This window comes from Macadamia integrifolia, unplaced genomic scaffold, assembly GCF_013358625.1.
Source record: "Macadamia integrifolia cultivar HAES 741 unplaced genomic scaffold, SCU_Mint_v3 scaffold1712, whole genome shotgun sequence".
NCBI lineage: Eukaryota > Viridiplantae > Streptophyta > Magnoliopsida > Proteales > Proteaceae > Macadamia > Macadamia integrifolia.
Genome location: NW_024868321.1, coordinates 96,679 through 104,384, shown reverse-complemented (window position 1 = coordinate 104,384; position 7,706 = coordinate 96,679). Strand labels below are relative to the sequence as shown.

Genomic DNA, 7,706 nt, shown 5'->3' with positions numbered 1-7,706 from the left:
TTTCCATCATCACTGGGTTAGCTCTTCTTTGGGGTTCCGTGGATGGTTTGGAATCCTCTATAAGATGTATATGATGTTGCACAATAGAAGGGCTTATACCCTTGATATCAGTCATGGTCCAACCAAGGGCTTCCTTATTATCTTTTAACACTTTAAGTAACTCCTCTTCCTGGCTAGAAGTCAAATTTGAAGAAATTATTACAGGAAGAGTCTGGTCAGGCCCTAGGAAAGCAAATATCAAAGTTGGTAATTAAATCATCAAAAAAATCCAGAAAATCCTCAATCATATTAATCTCTTCTTCCATATGTGGTTGCTTGCTATCCTAAACATGTTAAACTCAACAATTTAGTTACCAAAAGATAATCTTAGGAAACCATTCCGGCAGTTGATTAATGCATTACTGGTAGCTAAGAATGGTCTTCCTAGAATTATTGGGATCTCATCCTTGGTTGAGAAGGGCTTGGTATCTAACACAACGAAATCAACAGGGAAAATAAATTCCCCCACCTTTAGTAAGACATCCTCAACCATCCCTTTAGGAATCTTAACAGACCTATCTGCCAACTGAAGAGTAGTTCCAGTGGCTTTCAATTCTCCCAATCCAAGTTGCTTGTACACATGGTAAGGTAAAAGATTCACACTTGCGCCAAGGTCAAGTAAGGCATGCTCAATGTAGGTGTTGCCTATGACCAAGGATTAAAGTATCGGTATCGGTCGTCGTATCGGTCGGCCAAAATTAAGATACGTATCGGAGGGTATCGTATCGTATCGGAGATACACTAAGATACGCTAAAGATACACACATAAATGGATAGGAAACATTTTTTTAAACAATTTTGCATAAAGAATTTGTTGAAAAAAGCTATTGATAACATGTATTATGTATAAACACTAAATTGAGGGTATCGTACTAAGAATTCAAGGTCTGTAGTTGTCCCATAAATGTAAAATCCTTGTTCCCAACCTTGATTTCCACTTTAGTTAGAGAGAAATATGGCTGACAGCAACTTTGGAACAAAAACCCTTTAAAAAATCGTTTTTTTTTCTGAAAAATTACCCATATTGGCCATTATATGACCGTAGCGCCGATACGTATCGATACTCGCCGATACGTATCGATACTCGCCGATACGTATCGATACTCGCCGATACGTATCGATACTCACCGATACGTACCGATATATATATATATCGATACTCACCGATACGTGCTGATATATACCGATACGTACCGATCGATACATACCGATACGTACCAATACATATCGAAACGTATATTTTTCCTCAATTTTATATTTTTCATAGAGTCGTATCGAGGCATGTCGTATCGTATCGTATCGATGTGTATTAGTGGTGTATTGATGCATATCGGTATGCATTGTAGGATATATATCGATACGAAATGATTTAAAAAATTCAATGTATTGTATCGGTGTGTATCGTATCGGCAGACTAAATTTAAAATACGTATCGGAGGGTATCGTATCGATATCGGAGATACTTAAAACCATGCCTATGACACAAGATATGGTAGGGCTCCCTGGATCCTTATACGTGGCTGTTATAGGCTGAGTAATTATGGAACTAATGTTACCTGCCAAGAACACCTTTTTGGGCACACTAGTGATACGTTTGTGAGTACACAAATCTTTCAGCACCTTTGCATAGGCGGGGATCTGGGATATGGCATCCAAAAGAGGGATGCTCACTTATACCTTTTTTAAGACTTCTAAAATTTTATCCATGGAAGCAGTCTTCTTTTTGTGTACCAAGCGATTAGGAAATGGGATAAGATGAACATAAGGACTGTTAGTGATTTGCCCTTTTTCAGAAGAATCATTTTTGGTTTCCTCAACCAAATCATCTTTAGTTTCAAAAGAATCTTTAGGTTCATCAGACGAACCTGGAATAAGAGGCACACTTGTGTCCTCAACTGAAGGAGAGTTAACAGGAGTAATAGATGGGGAAGATTTAGGAACGCTCTGTTGGTACTCTCTACCACTCCTAAGGGCATAAACAACATTACATTGGTTAGAGGGCCCTTGTTGGGTCTAACCTTGTACTATATTCAGTGGTGCATTAGTTAGTGTTTGTGAACTAACAGGCTGATGATGCCTAGGGTTAGGCTCTAGTTGACTGGATAAAGTTTCTTTCTCCCTCTCACGCATAATTGAGACAACTTGAGTGAGTTCTCTCGTAAGATTTTGATGGCTTGTCATGAGGAGGGCTATATTTTTTTCCAAGTCACTTATTCTACTTGCCTCTCCAATGTTGGTAAACCCAGGGGGTTACTGATAAGATGATAGGAGAGGGCCCCTAGGAAAACTAGCTTGAGGTCCTACATTTGACCTAGGAAAAGTATTTTGGGAAAAAGATTGTTGTGCAAAGGGAGGCCTTTGGAGTCCAAGTTGACCTTGATTATGGAAATTGGAAGGCCCTGCTTGGTTGCCTTGATTCCAAGAGAAAATTGGGTGATTTCTCCATCCTGGATTGTAGGTGTTATTATATGGATTATTCTGGTATAAGGCATTAACACTATCATTAGAAGTGCCTCCAGAGGTGTTGGGGCACTCTTCTATGACATGTCCAGGGGCCTGGCACCAAGCACAAATCTTAACCAAATTAACTGATGATGGCTCTCTAGGAACAATAGCCTCAATTTTCTTGATTAGGCTATCCAAATGGGCTTCCTTGGCTACTATCCCATCCACAAAATATCCTTTTCCTCCTATGGTTCTTTCACTCTCTTGGGTTGATTCCCACTCACTGGTTTTGTCTGCTAAGTTAAGTAAGAATTCTCATGCCTTTCCTTCATCTGTAAAGGATGTGAATCCCTCAGGGCACATAGACTCTATCATTTGTTTAGTTGGGTAATCAATACTCTCATAAATTATTTGACATAAATGCTATAAGTCTAGGCCATGGTGAGGGAATTCTTGGAGTAGATCCTTGAATCTCTCCATAAGTTTGGGAAATGACTCACTAGGCTTTTGCCTAAACTGAAGGATATCACTTCTAAGCTTATTGGTCTCGTGAGTTGGGAAAAACTTCTTAGGGAAGACAACTGTGAACTGTTCCCATGAGGTTGTGGAATTTGTAGATAACCCATACAACCACTTCTTAGCTTGGTCTTTTAATGCAAAAGTGATAAACCTAAGTTTAACAGCATCATCAGAAAGCTGTTGGATCTTAATTAAAACACATACCTCTTCAAATTCCCTTAGAAATAGGTATGCATCCTCAAAGGTCAACCCATGGAAGTGGGACAACATAGTGATGTATTGAGATTTGAGTTCAAAATTATTGCCTTGGGCTTGTGGTAGAACTATGCAGGAAGGTTGGGCTGTTCTAGCAGAGTAGAACCTATCTTTTAGAGATTTAGGTGAAGGGTTTTGATGATGGTCTCCCATATTGAAAGGTTTTAAAGAGAGCAAACGTATAGGGTTACTACTCGTTGGATCTATTCTTTCTAACCGATTCTTAGTATTACGTACCCACCTAACACTCATGCAATAGAAAACTACCTACAACTAGAGTAAGACAAGCACAAGAATGGATAACAAAACTTTTTTTTTTAATGATTTTTTGATTTTTTTTTGCTTTTTGGGAGCTTAGGATCCGGGGTTGCTGAGGTCAATTCCTGAGGTACTGCTACAGGGCGAAACCTGTCTTTATCATACTGTGAGGCATGGTGACCTCCACCGATACAACTATTATTGCAAGTTGTTATTCTCAGGAATTCAATAAAAGAAAAGGAAAAACAAAACAAAGCAAACAAAGCACTTCGATTTACCAAAAGAAAGCGAAAAATAACATGGAATTGTCTCCCCGGCAACGGCGTCAAAAACTTGTTTGAAATTTTAAAATGTAACCGCAAGCGTACGAATCAGTGTAGCTACGGGTTGAACACAGGGAAAGCAACCACTTTATTTTTTTTTCTTTTAATAATGCGAAAGTGAACTGATTAATGGTTGTGATCTAATTCTAATTAGCATCCTAAACAAATGTATCTAAAATAACGTCCTAACCATTCGTCATCTAAGAATTTAAAGACGCAAGCCATGTAATTAAAATTAAATAAATAAATAACTGAAAATAAACAACCCACGCAATTAAAAAAAATAATAAAGGAAAAGCCCGAGGGATGCATCATAATATGAGCTTCCCTACTTGACCAGAGAGTCACTCTTACAAGGGTTACTCTACTTGGCTTTAGGGAAAGGGAGACAATTAAAATAAAAACAATAAATTGATGGTTTTATGGCTAGGAGGGGCAAAGCCAACACATACACTAGCCATGAACCTTGGGGGAAAGGGATAGCAATAATGTAACGACTGAAAATAAAAATCCTAAATTAAGAAAGAAAAGGTAGTCAGAAGAGGGAATGAGAGGGGGGAGAGAAGACTACTGAAGGAGCCTACTTACTTGAACTTCAACCCTTGAACTGAAAACTTGATCGATTTGAGATACTACCAGTACTAAAAACCAGATCTGGAATAAACCAAATATGAAATTTCTAGTACTGGAGAAAACAAATCTGAAGAAAAAATAAATTAAGCTTGAAAGACATGCTTCATAGCTTGTTCTTGTCACCTAGAACTAAGCCTAGAACTAGAACTTGAAAATTACAACTTGAATTGCTTAAACAATAAAAATAAAAGACGGAATAAAAAACAAAAGTGCTTGCATTAATTGAATAAAAAGAACTTACAAAAGTGTTTAAAGCATAAACCTAGAACTAGAGTTAGAGAAAGAGAAAACTAGAGAAAGAGATAGAGCAACTAAAAAAAAACCCTAGAAGAAGAATGAATTGTCCCCTCCTCTTACATGAGTTGTATTTATAGGGAATGGGGAGGTAGGGTAACAAATTTCTCTTTCCTAAAAGGGAGAAACCCACAATTGATTGTGATATCTTTTGAGACCAAAAGTGCTAAGGTGGAGGAGAGAGAAGAGAAAAATACACTTGGAGAAATTTCCTATAATTTTTTTTTTTTTGCTTATTTTCTTTCCTTTTTTTTTTTTAATTTATTTGCCTCTTCTTTTTCTCCCTCCAAGGGACGATTTTCCTTCTTGCTTTGTGTGATTTGGACAATTTTTTGGTGATGATGTGGAGGAGAGAGAAGATTTGGACAAGATTTATTTCTCTTTTTTTTTTTCCTTTTTTGAAACCCCTCCCACAATTTTCCTTGCTTCTAATTTGATGTGGAAATCCCCTCCATGCTTTTAGTGCTTTAAGTGAGTGAAAAGTAGGAAATCTTCAACAAAATTCTCCAAAAAAAGACAACCATGAGATTCGAACTTGAGACCTCCTGGAGAGTGAGGGAATTTTGCACACCATAGCTCACCAACTACACTAGGTAGTTGTTGTTGGAGAGATATGACGCCCGATAATGCTTAAAGTCTTTAAAATATAAAACCTGCAAAAAGAGAGTAAAACCCAAGGTAGCTCCATTCTAAATATATAAAATGCATGTTTTATTACCCTAGATTTCACACATAAATGTGCTCATCAACTGTATACGACCACTAAGAAGAACCCGAGGAGATCGACATTGGACCAGAGTTTGAAGAGGAGGAGATTGAATTTCTTCCCCGCTTCTCAACCCCACCATCGAATTCTCTTTCTTTTTTTATGTTCCTTTTGTTTGTTTGCTATGAGAGAGTATTTGGGTGATCAAAGAAAATTTGTTGAAGCCTAGAAGCACCATCAAAAGACCAGTTTGATGGCCTATAGATGTTATTCTGCATAACTTCCATAAAGTTTCCTTTTTCATTCGTTGAGCATACCTTCCCAACCAGCCAACAATTGAGGCTCTTTGTTTTAATGATACATATATATCGTAAAAGGGATCTTCTCCAATTTTGAGGATCATCCAAAGCTAGGAGCCCTAGTTTCAGAAGAGTGGTCAAAAGTTTCCTAATTCATGTCGACATTATATCTCTCAATTCAACCATCGGAATTGTCTCATCTTTTGAGCATTGTTGACTCATTTAGGACCTTCATCTACTAAAAGTTTCAGCTCCATCTAAGCTACGGTTTGTGAGATCTCATATTTCTCCCTATTCAGCCAGATTTTTCAAATCCTGCCTAGGATTAGGTCACTTGTGATTCTTGTCTTATATTATTTGGTATCAGAGCCTACCATGGCAAGCAGAGACGATATCTACAAGGAGGTGATGAAATTATCAGACCGTCTGACAACTCTTGAGAAAAAGTTTGATGCCAAGTTTGGTTTCTTCTACCCTCCACCTCCAAAGGATGCTACCATGATAGAAATTTTGAAGGAGGTACAACAAGAAATAAATAGTCCTCCCAAAGATGTCTATGTTGAGGGATTCAAAGCAGAGACAACCGAGTTGACTGTAGACAGCCACCAAGAAGAACCCGATGAGATCGACGTTGCACCAAAATTTGAAGAGGAGGAGATCCAGAACATGCTGGACAAAATTTTCGTGGATACAATGTTCAATGAAAAAAATCCAATTTTAAACTTGATCACGTTGAGTTTATTATGTCGCCTAAATTTTTTTAAGAGCGAAAGCCACAACTCTAAGACTTTATTCCAAACACTCGTGAGCTGCCAGAGTATTGTACTGGGCTGAAACTGGATGTGCACCATTTCAAGATTGTCCTTAAACTATGCAAAACTCACGGTCAAGTTTTTTTTTAAGACGGGGTGAGTTGATGCAAATCAAAGCCTGAGAAGAAGAGGATTGAGAATCAACTTCAGAAAAAAAAAAAAAAAAACGTTTTTTACTGTTTATGTGAACAGTACCCAAGTGAATAGTAACCAATATGGGTCCCACTGCCAACTCGTAATGTGCAAAGATTGGAGACTAATCAGGGAAGGCTATTCCAGTTAATTGGGGAAGTTATTAGTAATCAACCAGCCTTCTATGGTGGGGATATTTCAAAGATCTTGTGGGTCCTATGGCCAAAACGTAGAGAAGAATAAAGAAGATTTGACAGCTTGTTTTAGTGCAATTTTTTTAGGAAGTTTTCTTCCTTGCGTGGTGGATTTTATTAACTAGAGATTAGTTTCCAAATTTAATTAGATTTGCTTTATATAATAAGAAGTTTCTAATTTTAGGACTCTTTATTTCTTTGTTAATTAATTTCTAATTTAGGACAAGAGGGACTTTCTTTCCACACAAGAAAGAAGCCCCAATTGATGTAATTGATTGGCATTATAAATAAAGGAAGAAGGCTAATCTACAGCCCACGATTGAATATGCAGTGCTGTGACAGACAACTTGGGTGAGATGCCTTAGGGAAGAGCGAGATACTCGACACAACCTATCCCCCTTCCACTTCTCTATTTTTTCTGTTTATTATTCATCTTTAATTTCTGTTACTAGTTTCCTGCGATACTATTAAATCTGGATTTTTGCACAGCAAGTTTCTTGAAGATTCTATCAGCTACTGGAATATTTATCCTACTGTAGGGTTGGCTCGTGTCTGAACCAGCTCCTACATTAGACAAGGACTTATATTTTTCCCCCCTTATCTTCAAGGACCTTTAAGTATTGCAGACTTGGTGGTATATTTGTTAAAACTGTTCTTGCCTTGTATAATTGGGCCACTCTAATCCTTCCTAATGTAGGGGATTCCTAGGTGACTAGGTTTTCTACAAGATTAACTAACCAGATAGGGTAAACTCAAGGGACTTGGGTTGAACAAGGCAAGAGAAACTCAGCAAACAA

The 7,706-nt window shown here is 37.7% G+C and overlaps 1 protein-coding gene and 1 non-coding gene across 2 annotated transcripts in view; both read left to right on the top strand.

Annotated features, from left to right (window-relative positions):
- The window catches only part of LOC122064681 (probable aspartyl aminopeptidase), a 28,417-nt gene that overhangs the window by 12,099 nt on the left and 8,612 nt on the right, over positions 1-7,706 (top strand). The gene's annotated exons all lie outside the window — the stretch shown is intronic.
- On the top strand, positions 2,918-3,024 carry LOC122064684. Its single transcript, XR_006135796.1, has one exon. It is a non-coding gene; the product is annotated as a small nucleolar RNA R71 (small nucleolar RNA).